The sequence below is a fragment of the Trichoplusia ni genome, chromosome 22 (genome assembly GCF_003590095.1).
Source record: "Trichoplusia ni isolate ovarian cell line Hi5 chromosome 22, tn1, whole genome shotgun sequence".
Taxonomy (NCBI): Eukaryota; Metazoa; Arthropoda; class Insecta; order Lepidoptera; family Noctuidae; genus Trichoplusia; species Trichoplusia ni.
The window spans coordinates 5,459,134-5,471,978 of NC_039499.1; the positions used below are offsets into that span (position 1 = coordinate 5,459,134).

Consider the following 12,845-nt stretch of genomic DNA (forward strand, 5'->3'; position numbering starts at 1 on the left):
TGTAACTGAGGCATGACCACCAAACCTTGAAACTGTTCATTCGGTTGGTTTCACGAAAAAATAATATAGCAGCTGATGTGCTTTTAATTAGGAATTAATTTACTTCCATGCGCGGAACTGATTAAAAATATATATAACCGTGGTCTATTGAAAAGTAACTGTTAGTTTTCGTGTCGTGCTTTTCATTGTATTTATAATAAAGACATTGGAGTGCTTTTCGTACCTAAACCAACACGGGAATAAGACAGGTTAGGTAAATACGTTTAGGTATTCATGTTGAACATGTTGAGATAAAAGTAACCGATTTATACGAACAAGTAGGTTGGATGTATCTAGACGTAGAAGATCTTTTATACAATACACTGTGTTTGCAGTTGGGTCCGAAACTAATATAACTCATGAAAGTTACCATTACAATATATTGTTATCTATATTATTTTAAATGCGGGTTGAATTATTTTTTGAGGGATTCAAACATCGCCTATCTAGTGTCTCCGAGCCGTCTCTACCAGAGATGTGCACATTGTGGCGAGGTAAATGAAACGACTCTACATCTTTACAGAGACATTACTCGCTACGCATCCTTGTGCATATCTGATGCAAAAGCACGCTAAGACCACACAATAGGTATATTTTGGTACAAAAATGTTACACTGATCCATTTTCATACCAGTGCGACCAAATAAATAAAAGAATACTCCTTCACAACTCTTTTATATTAAAATATATGCATGAACATGACCAGCGGCTACTGGTTGTATAAACTTAGATGGAGTAAGATGTGTTTGACCTTTGCATTGGAGATTCACGGGACAGCACGTGACGTTGTAAAGATCACCCGGATCTTTGGGGGTAAGAAAACAAACTTTATTTGTTTGCCCACAGCTCATGTTATGCTGGTTATTGAGTGGTTTAAGTAGTTTTTGATGGATACATTTATGTAGGTAGAGTTTTTTTTTTGTCATGCGATTCAATTGTTTAGTCCTGCGATATTTTTATCAGTAGATACTTATGTGGTGTGCAATAAAGAATATTCTATCTAGAATTTTATCAGCATTACTGACAACGGGATATCAAAGAGCCACCCAATTTGTCTTGAAAGACGTGGACGTTACAGGTGGATTAAAGTTATAAACAGTTTATTATTAGGTATTTCATCCGGAAAATCCATTTCATTTTTTTGTAGTATAATAACTCGATTAGGAAGACCGTGTCCTAGAAAGATAAGTACGAAAAAACTACCACTTACCACAACCTCCTCAGCTTTCAAAAGAAAATTATTTTCTTAATAATCGCCTCTCACTACCGGCCTTAGGGTAGCGAGACCAATTATCGCCACAATCTAACAGCGGACAGGGGATAAATATCGGCAAACACTAAATTATTGTCTGTCTGTCTATCGGTATAGGCGCGCGGATGATTTGTGCCCAGCGCCGACAATTTTTCATCCAACCTGCCAACACTAAATCACGCTGACAACTCCGCCCGGCTCAACTATTAAAAAACACGAGCTAAAATCAACCTATTTGCTTGCAAACAAAGTTGACTTTACTTTGATGTAGTTTAGGGTAAAGTATCTAAAGGTCGGCTCCTTATATTTGATATTTGTTTACCGACGTATAATAAAATCCGTGTGAGTTATTACAGGTTGTGTTTGTCCCTTTTGTCTTGTTAAAATTATTTGTGAAGACTCATTTATTGTATTATTATTGAAATTTGTACTGCCATTATTTCTTTTTGTTATCTTTATTCTACAATGGAAAGTAGCTTCTTCTAATGCTTGTTCGTTTTCAGATATTTTGGCACATATATATTCATGTAAATTTGACGTTTTCTCATAAAAAAGTATCAAAATAATTTAGAAATATTTCATGCGAAGACTCGAGAATATTGGTCATAATTTTTGCTAATTACTATTTATTAACTAGCATTGGAACAGAAAAAAAGACTCAGAATATAAAAAGGCCTGGTATTAATCATAATTGCTGAAAGGATGGAATGGACCCCGCGTCAATCACAACTACCCACCTTCAGGGATAAATAATAATATTTATTAAGACGAATGATAATGGAATTCTACGCGAAACATTTGTTGTACGGTTAGCAAAAAAGTTTTAATAAGAGCTTAATAAATCCTTTGTGCTGCAGAGCGCTACGTTAAGCGCGTAAATAATGGTGTAATTCGCTTGAATTTAGGATGCAAGTCTTGAGATATTGTGGAGAAATATAAGTTTTAAAGAATACTTTATCAAGTTTTTCGCAATATATTATATTATATTACGAGTATGGTTATGTACATATTTATAACTAATATCAAAATTACTTGTCCTCATTATGTAGAGCTGTATTTTCAGTTGATGGTTTTATCGCGTTTGTCACAATTGGTCTGATTTATCAGTCGCTGACAAATCATTAATCACGTCAAACGTCAGTTTTCATTAAAGCCGTTACTGTTCCATTTATCTTCATTGTATTCAAGACCATACTTTCTTCTTTTTCTTATCTATTGTCATCCGAAACTAATCATTTTTATTCGTGAATCTTATCAGAAGCCTTTTTTCTTGGACAAAGAAGTACTTCGGCTTGGCTTAATTTCTATCATTAATATAGTGAGTGGGTCCGTTTTTGCTGACCGTACTCATTCATCATACGTGCGCTTGACGCGACCGGGTCAATCGTAGTTCCATCATTCACACCACTCTATTGTTTTGTCCTGATATAGTTTTACTAGAATTATATTTAATTAGGTACGTAAGTATGCCTGAATATTGGTCTAATAAATAATGCAATGCTTAGAGACTGGAGAAGAAGAGCGTGGGATGTTCGCAGCGAAGGTCAGAATAAAAATTGCGGTGCAGTATTATTATAACAGGGATGCAGCAAAATTGAAACCAACGGAAATTATTACAGCTGAAGCTGAAAGTATTTTTATTCAAACGCATTGCTATTATGTGTAGTTTTTTAGCACTCATATAAAAAACTCATATAAAAAACCTACATAAATGCAAAAATCAATTGTTAATCAGATGATGTCAAATGAAAAGCACAAATCCTAAACTAGTTTCTTATTTCACATCAAAAATCAGAATCATAAATTTCTATATCAGAACCTTAATACAGACTAGAAATAGTAAAAGTCTGTAGTCTATAAGCTGCAAAAGATCTTATTATTCGGAGTAGGATAGGGCGAAGATAGGTATCTTGCAGATTAGTGAAGACTTGCAACGTCAATAGGGGGCTTAGACTCAAAGACTGCTATTAATTGGGGATGTTCAGACCGGTTTGAGGATCCTGGCAGACTATCAATACACTTAGAGTATAATGTATTATGCGAGGAAAATGTAGAGTGAATTTTAGTTTAAAATATAAGTTTTGTTTTAAAAGGAGTACTAACTGGAGTTTCAATTATTTTTGATGTAAAAAGAATATACTTGTGAATTTTGCATAGGAAAGCTGACACCTTGGATTAACACAAAGGTTTATCCGACTACGTCAAAGAAGGGTAACATTTAAATCTGAATTGAATTTTTTAAGCTATGACCGACGTTCAAAACGGTGAAACCGCGATCAACAGCTAGTTAAATTATAAAACCCAAAAACCAAAAAAAGGTACGTCCATTACTCCTTACATAGAGTTCTAAATGCGTGTCCACACGTCAGTTAACACATCCAATTACATGGCCTAACGGAGCGCGTGTGAAACGTCCGAGCTTCATTAAACAACCGCTCGCAGTGTCCTCAAGTGAAATCTTGCAGAAAATGACGCTGATGTGATCTGACATCTTTGACTGACGGACGTGAGTACGAGGGCTTATAGTGGTGTGTGGTGTAAGTGGGGCTGGGATTGAGAGTGATGGGATAGTGATTATGATGATTAAGTTAAGTAAGTATGGCAGGGATATTAGGTTATGAGAGTGGTAAAGAGGGATAGATGAATTTTGAATAGACAAATACAATGTTGATAAGTCATTACTTAGAAATATTGATCAAGCATTTTACGATGCGAGCTTCATATATATACCGGTATAAAGCTGAAACCCTCACGTCACAAAGGTTTAATAAAACGTACCAAACGAAACGAAAACGAATATGACCCAAAGATCCCAATAAACGAAAAAGAATAATTAAAATACTCAGCACCTAATCTACACTTCAAACGTGCCAATCTGAAAATTCTTACAACCATATAAAATATTTGCATTCCAATGCTGCTCCAACAAATTTCAATCTCGGCAAATATTGAAAAAACATCACAGTGAACATCGTCCAAGTCGATTTCAATCAGCGATCGGATATCTGAGATAAGGTCGAGACTTCATTCCGTCGACACAATGGTTATTGAAAACTTGATACCGCTCGTCTTTTGTTTGCCTTTTAAATATTTTTGAGGAAATAGTGTGAAGGGAACGATGTCACAAGTGCTTGTGGGAAGTTTGTTCAGAAGAGATTTTATGTGTCAATGTTTCAGGGATACCTTGGAATAGAGTTCTAAAATATCTTGCTGTTTCTTCTGCATTGACAACTGACGTAATATTGAAAAGGGATTGGAAAATGGAAATGTTAGAATATGACATACTAACAAGCTAGTGATGTAAGTATCATACATAGCTCTATTGTTTTATCGGAACCATTTTCTACTAAAGAACATGCATTAGTAAAGAATTCAGGATAATAAATAACCATCACTACAAAACTCAGCAAAACACCACATAGCACAATCCATAGCCAAACAGTTCCGCATCGTATTGCAAGCATTTATTTAGCAATATCCAATAAATATAGCAATTTATCATTGAGATGGGATACGTCAAGATTTCGAGCAGGAAAACTTTATCGTTGGTTTGTAGAAACTAAGGCTCGGCCCACCCGCTGCTTAAAGTAAAACTATTGGAGTCGTGGAAGCGAGATAGTGCACTACAACGCTAATAGCGGCATCTCGCTCTTACAACTGCAAGTCTGGCTTTAGGAGGTCGTACTATTCCGCTTGCATTCAACAGAAATGTATTGCGCAATACTGATGTTTAAATTCAACGCATTACCACTGGGAGAAGCTCTCGAAAGGTAGAGCCTTCATACAGATCTCTTAGAACACCTTAGAGGCGAGTCTTAGTGTTTGTGTAGAAGGATTACCTTTGAAAAGCGATAACGGTCTGTGGACGTATGTATCGTATGTCTATGAGATCAACTAGCCTTGTACTGCCTGAGCAATTTATTGAAGCTTGAATCACGTGGTGGGATTAAAAGCCCAGTTATTTTGCAAGCGATTTTGAAATGCTTTAGAATCGTTTGAGACACTATTATTTTATTTCTAATTGATTTGTATGTCTTTGGAGAGCATATAATGAGATATTAAATTCTGTAAATGACTAAAATTCTTTCATTTGAGAAAAGTTGAATGCTACGACCGCGTAACTGTCGTAGCCAAACAGCTACGGCGTAGACGGTAGACCCATTCCCAAACTTATCTACGAACTTAACGTGAAACGAGAAATAACAACGTATAAATTTATAGCAAAAGCAAATTGTTATAAATAAGGCTGTCATCTTTGTTATTTATGTCCTACACCTCGGTAATGTAAGACTCTCGCGTACGCTGCGAGCAAAAAATGTGTTACTAGCCGACCGACACTGCAGATTTTCAGCAAATGTATTTTGTAAAGAGCCTTATATCTTACTTATTCTCTATTACTCGTACTTCGTATTGTATCATCACTCAACTTGTTTTTCGTAAATCATCCATAATACATCAAACCGTGAAAACATCGTTTCTTCAATAGTCATATTTACAAATACAATAATTTTATAATTTCTTAAAAAAAAAACTGTCACAATAAATATTCTTTCACTATCGGAATACTAAGTGACTGTAAGATATGTTTCTTTTGTTCACTATTTGTATTCAAATAACTTCATACATCGATATGTTATATTTCTACACACGCTACCAATCTCTGACAACAATCTATGTAATTATTATCCTTACTGGTCGCAGTGCCCTCGAGCGAGCCATCCACTGTTATAATATTTATTCCCGTTTCCATAATACCAGCATTATTCCCTTAGATTCTACCATAGAATGGTCATTATGTAGCAAACTGGAACTTTCGTGAAAAGAAAAAAGGTTTGATGGGTTACTCGAAAATCCATTTTGAAATGGGAATATTTTGAATATTGATAAGGTGAGGGACGAAAAAATGAGGGGATTTTAACTTGGAACGATTTGTTTTTTATTTTATAAATGGACAGTTTTATGCGTCAAGACTGACTAGTGACGGACTATTTTATGTTTAGAATTGTTTTTATTTGTGAATATTTATAAAGAAGTGTGTTTGTTTTAGTTTTAGTTTTTTTGCTCCTGTTTTTATACCATCTTCTTAAAATAGACATAAAATAAAACCTTGTTTAAGTTGTATGACCTAAAAAATAAATTCCACAAAATAACTGCCACCTTGGGAGTGGAGTAAACTTTAAAAAGTCCGCAACCATTCGTCTCACTAATACATAATTGAAGTAAAAATATTTTAACAGCACGTCGTTAGAAAATCCGTGGAGAGGTGTAATTTAAATTTGTTTTAAAACTCCGGAAAGCGCAGGCTTGCCAAGAAACGCTAAGTAAATTGTTGAAGCCGTGCACTATATCAGGCTGCAGTGAACTCGTCGCTTCTTGCCAGACATTTTTGTGTAGTACCCTACTTTAGCGTTTTTGTAAAAAGGTGGTAGTTGAGGAAAGTTTAAGTTAACACAAAGAGCTATGTATAAGTAGCTGCGGACAAAGCCATTGGAGTAAACTCTTTTCGATTTTTTTTATTTAGCTATTAAAAATAGTTTTACCCAGTTAAGCAAAGTTCCTTCTGGCATTATTGCTGGCACGCAAAAAAAAAACAATTGATTGAAATAATTTATTTTTAATCCTAACAAACTCTTTGCTCTTAAAAACATTTTAGAACAGCGAAACACTGCACTACTCTCATCTACACCATCTACACAGACATTAATAACAACTATTTCATTCCATCTCTTTGCTCCACGAATACCCTGATTAATCTGCACAAGCCACCAGGGAGCCGGCGAACATACTTACTTTGAACGTTTCGCTCACACAGAGTCATCAATGATTCAACCCGTAAAGACATCTATGATTGAAAGTCTTTTTTCTCTCTCCGTGCAAAATAACTGGGCGTAGGAATAAGGGGAATAGGGGGTAGGAATAATTACGGCCGACGGGCTTTGACCCCAAAGGGGGGACGTAATTAAGGAGGGGAGGATCATTTTCTCTAAGGTGTGCTTTTGTACCCTGTGTGCTGTCTGGAAACATGGTAGGCCGAAAAATTTTGTGCCTTTGACTCAGATGTGAAATATTTTTTGGTGGATTACAAAATACAATGGCGTATTACTAATTGATCATATTTTTTTGGTACTAATTAGTTTAAGCATTTAAATATTATGTTATGTTTAAATTCGTATTCAGTATATGAATTTCTAAATTTTGTTACATAAATAAAAAAAATCATCGTTTGCCGCATTAAAAAATAAAAATTGTTCAAATGAAAATAACAAATTAACTTTATACTGAAAGTACTACGTATTTCATAACTCTTTTCTAAACTTCGTAGCGAAAAAAAACCGAGCCATTTTCAATTCAACTTATCTGAACAAAACAAAAGTAAATTTTCCCCGGACCGTCCTGTCATAACTACAGCAATCTATTATTTTTAAATACTCCCAAAAATTCCTACTTCTTGTAATAAAAAGAAACTTTGTAGACATTTAAGAAAGTTCCAGACGCCACCAAGAACGGTGTCACGAGATGAATAAAGGGAAAATATGAACTTGTTATTAGCGGCATTTTGTAATAGTTAATAATGTTTTTAAGATTACATCTTGTGGAGTGCCGCTTAAACGAGAACAGTTATGAAATGACAAATGGTTACAACACTATTTAATAGGTTGAGTTTTTTGTTGCTTTATAAATTTATTTTTACTGTTCAGTATCTGAAGAATATAGGGGAATGATGGGTACTTTTTGTTTGCAAATTTCTTTGTTTTCTGTCAATTTGTACGGAACTCTATTGGCTTGAGCTCGTACCACGTTAGATCTGATTATCACATCAGTTGGGATCATTATGCTCATGAAGCCAGTTTTATTCAGGGAAAATTCTAATTTTTTCCTATGAAAATACAGGCAATTATGGAATGACGAAAGCCAGAAACTATTTCCTCAATAAAAATATAATGATCTCGTTAATTAATCCTGTGGGAGATTTGATGAAAGGTAATTATAATAGTGCTCGGCATGTAACTGTATGGGCTCATACTCCCACGAGGCCACAATTAAGAAGACTTCATTAATATTGCTGTTTGCTCATATTAATGAATTATTCCCCAGAGTACCTTCTCGTAATTTTAATTTGGGGTAATACGTTTAATTGTACGAGACTTACGCAACGGAGATTCTGCGTGTTGATGTATCTAGAGTACAATTAACATGTGTTGAGATAACCTATTCATAGAAGTCGTATTTTCTTTAACCAACTTATTCAACAACAAAAAAATTACTCGGTTAAAAGTCAATTGAGGCTCATTCTATCTCTATAACTACAAAGAAGAATATAAAGACAAAATATTATATATCCCTACGTGCTCAAGCTCTACAAAACCGTATATTAACTCACAAACACTAAAGTCGATACACAGCACATGAATGAAACGCGCGGACATTGACCCCAAACACGCTACGTCCAGGTCATTCGGATCACGTCTCACACCTCGACTAACAACAACTACAAATCAACAAGCAACTAAGACCTGAAGTAAAATTACCATATGTACACAGCGATACCGAGCTTCGTCAAATCTGAATCGATCGAGCAATCAGAGCGATTCACCCCGACAGCTCCCAATCTTTACTTAACACGTAAGTCCATACACTAAAACCTACATTGGTAAAGTTTGCTAGCAACAGCGTGGGTCCGACGACCCCTGTGTACATTGCGAGATTGTACCGGAGCTGTGAACGTCCGTACTAAGTGCAAATATGGCTCTGTAAGGCAGGGGCGCTGCACTTTCGGTGAAACAGAACGTTTTGATCAGGGATTGGTAGTGGCAAGGCGTTTTATGGTGAGATGGGACTGCCTAAAAATGAACTGGTTAGAGATAAGTTACTATGGAGTTTGTAACTAGTGAATTCATTACTATTATAAAATGTTAATTCAAGAAAAAGACATAAACGCTAGAAACACGAGGTTCAATGAACACTGGAACGATATTTTGTATTTCTTGCAGAGCAAAAAGGTTGATCGCGCACAGGCAGACAGCGAAAAAGAACTTTATTGCTTTGCAATTAGTCTCTTTTAAATAATTCTAAAAACAGACAGGGGCCTCTAAATTCAAAATATCGCATCATGTGCCACTACATCCTATGATATTATATTTGAATCTTCTATTGATCAAACAGGACATATAGTGGGTGAATGCATGAATAAGCTAGGAGAAATAGCTTCGCGCCTCACACGTGTGCGGTGGAATTCTAAACGTATGACTACACTGGGCCTGCAAACTGTGTTATAGATAGGGTTGTCTACTACTTGCTGTATACGATTATTTGTTTTTACGTTATTATTAAATTAAGAAGCGTATCTTAGAGAATTGTTTCTCATTTTTTCATTTGAATATGTTTTATGTCTTATATTCTTTTAAACTCTTACAAAATAAACGGCTTAAAATTAAAATACCAGAGCTTCGTGGCAAGGTTAAATTTAGACTATTTAGAATATTTTATAACTGTCCTTTTGATTTAATTTTAAATCAATTTCCCGTCCTCAAAATTATTTCCGACAAATGAAATACAAATAGGATTTCATATTTCAATAATTGAAATTCCGCTAAAAAAATATTCTTCCTAATCTTCTAAGGTGCTAACCCTGACACACAAGTATTGTATGCACCACGTAACAAGGACAGCTAAAAGGAGGGTACTGTGTTTCATGAACTAGATAAATTTGCCTCGCGTGGCTTGCACTGAGAGTCTCGCAGTCTAGTATATCACGATGCAATGAAGAGAGAATAGAAATTGTTGACCACCTGTGCACTTTAATTGTGCCAGTACGTTTACTATCAAATACTTTTTGGGAAATCAGATATATTGTTGTGAATTATTTAGGTAATTATGTTTTAGTGCTTGTATTATTTTGTGAGTGATCAGTGGGTATAATTACCTATTATGTTTGTTAACAGTCGGATGTAACGAGATGTTATTGCGATTCTAAAACACGAGGTTTGGGATATAAATTTCACCGATAATCTTCACCGATAATCATTTTTATAATATCATTGATTTTTATATATGATCTGATCCGTTTTTTGCTGTCTGTATAAAATATAACCATGACAAGTACTATTAAGAGTTTTAATTCAAAGATGTAGTACTTGTAATTTTCAGGTCAGCTGATCTGAGATTTTTTGATCTCGTGAGGCGAATTGTTTTTAAAAAAATAATTTTATTGGTATAATAACAATACGGAAACAAGAAGTACACGATCTTAGAGACAATATGTTTCTAATATTATTATACGAGCAAAGTTTAATGATTATAAAATAGTTTCATCCCATTAATCGCTTCCCGCTCCGCTAACCAAAGCCAGTTTCACCCCTAAGCTTCTCCACACGATTTTGTACCCTAAATTCTTATAGCAAAAGTAGAAATTCACTTGTCATTCGTTCGGTAACATAATGAGGTTGAAACTAAATACACACGTTTCGTCGATGCCAGGTGTAATTTATTGCTTTAACCGGGCATTATATGGAATCCCCATCATAATTCCATGTTGAGTGGTTACGTGGAGGGATTAATGAGTTTTTGTGGTTGAATAAATCGTAAACGTGTTTTTCGCAAACAAAATAATGTGATACGATATATCCATGATGTGAACAAAACAGTGGAAGTGATCAAGTACAAATCGGGCTCGAAGGCTATGGTCCGTTCGAAAAGACTAAAAAAACCTATCAAAATTATGGCTTTACCAATCGTTGCTTAACTGCGATTTTTATTTTTAACTAATTGGCGTAAAACCGTAATAGATTTAATGTAATATAATGAAAGTCTAGAAAAAACTCTAAGCATACATCAATAATTAGGAAGTCGTAACTATTTACGTTAAAGTAAATCTTCAATTTCTACCAGAACTAATATTAGGTACCACTTTTATCAGTTTTTAAACAGAATATAAGCCTAATAATACCAAAAAAAAGTTTGATAACTCTCTTAATTCACCGTCTTTTATGCTAAAACCGTGCTACATATTCCAAACTTATTATAAGTTAGACGTGTCGTTAAAATAAGGGTCTTCACAAAACTAGGGGTACAGACAGCAGCATAAGTTGGTTTACGAAATCTGATTTTGAAGGTATGTATGCTTATAAAAAGTACATGGCTCGGATTGGACGCAGAAAGCAGAAAAACCAGGTTTTGGGGAGGCCCAGCAGTGGACAGCAATAGGCGATGAGTTGTTTGCTTGATTCCAGTATTTTGAGTATTATTGTAGAAATTTGTGTTACGTTATAGAAGGTATGTTTTAATTAGGAGTCCGTATCTAGAGGGTTACAGAACTAGGTTACTGAGGCTTCATTGTCTATCTTTCTGCCACCAGGCTGTAAGAACTTCATGAACCTTGATATCTCTTAAACCTAGAAAATTGATTATTTACAAATTTTGTATATGTGTTGCCACTATAAGACAAAAAGTTAAAGTAATAATCAAGTTACTCAAGTTAATCAACCACGCTTATTACGGTCACAAATATGCTGGATGACATTGGTTTCAAATCAATATTGCCGTCTAATCCCAAAACAGCTTTAGCTTAATTTAATTTAAACGTGTACAGATGTTTTGAAAATTTGATTGTTATAAACGAGTTCCGCAGCTGGCCGTACCTACGTCGTCCTAATTTGTAAACCAAAGTGACAAGATCCTTGTACAGTTGACAGAAAGGTTCTTAAATTTGATACAAAATATTAAGAAGAAGGACTCTCTTAGCATGTCCCTTTGATAGGCAAATAAACAGTTAAGAATGTTTTCTTTAATCTATTTAAACAATTTTGCTATGAACCTTATCTTGTTTTGTTTTTCGACTAGGATTGGAGTTTGTTAGGTAACTGGTGACAATTACATTTGAGGATGCGTACTTAATTTGTGATACAACTGATTCTGAACTCTCTGTGTTGCGAGTCCAACTCGCCCATCACTGGTTTTTGTTGTATATTGTAAATTAAGAACAAGATCACATGATCGACCCTTTTATTGTGTTTTTCTTTACAAAATAGATTTTAATGTCGCCATGATATCCGCTATCATTCCGTATAATTTTATTTCTAAACATCCGTCACAAAGTATCTTGAATCAAAGAATTTTTGTTCTTAAAATTGAAATCAAAAACAAAAACAATTTAATTTCCTAGTTATACAAAAATATTAATACAACGTTAACGTTAACCTACTTCCTTGGAATAAGTAGCTATTCTTTGGTAATTACATACAATAGGTCCTAGGGGAAATTTTAGGGGAAGTAATAATATCTTGTGGATACCCTATTTGGTTTTCCTTAAATATTGTCGGTTGTATCAGCCTTAGAAAGCTATCGTAAAGATGTTTATACAATTAATAAATAGAAATTATAAAGCTTTACGTAAGTATTTAACAATTTCGTCCAAAAAATAAAATATTTTTTTTAGTATGAGCAACCCTTAACACTTAGGACTATGAAAAATAGATGTTGTTCTATTCTCAGACCTACCCAATATGTATACAAAATTTCATAGAAATCGGTAAAGCCGTTTCGGAGGAGTACGGTT

General features: G+C 34.6%; 1 protein-coding gene across 1 annotated transcript in view; it reads right to left on the minus strand.

Annotated features, from left to right (window-relative positions):
• Window positions 1-12,845, minus strand: part of LOC113504440 (disintegrin and metalloproteinase domain-containing protein 11) — a 385,396-nt gene that overhangs the window by 147,639 nt on the left and 224,912 nt on the right. The window lies entirely within an intron of this gene.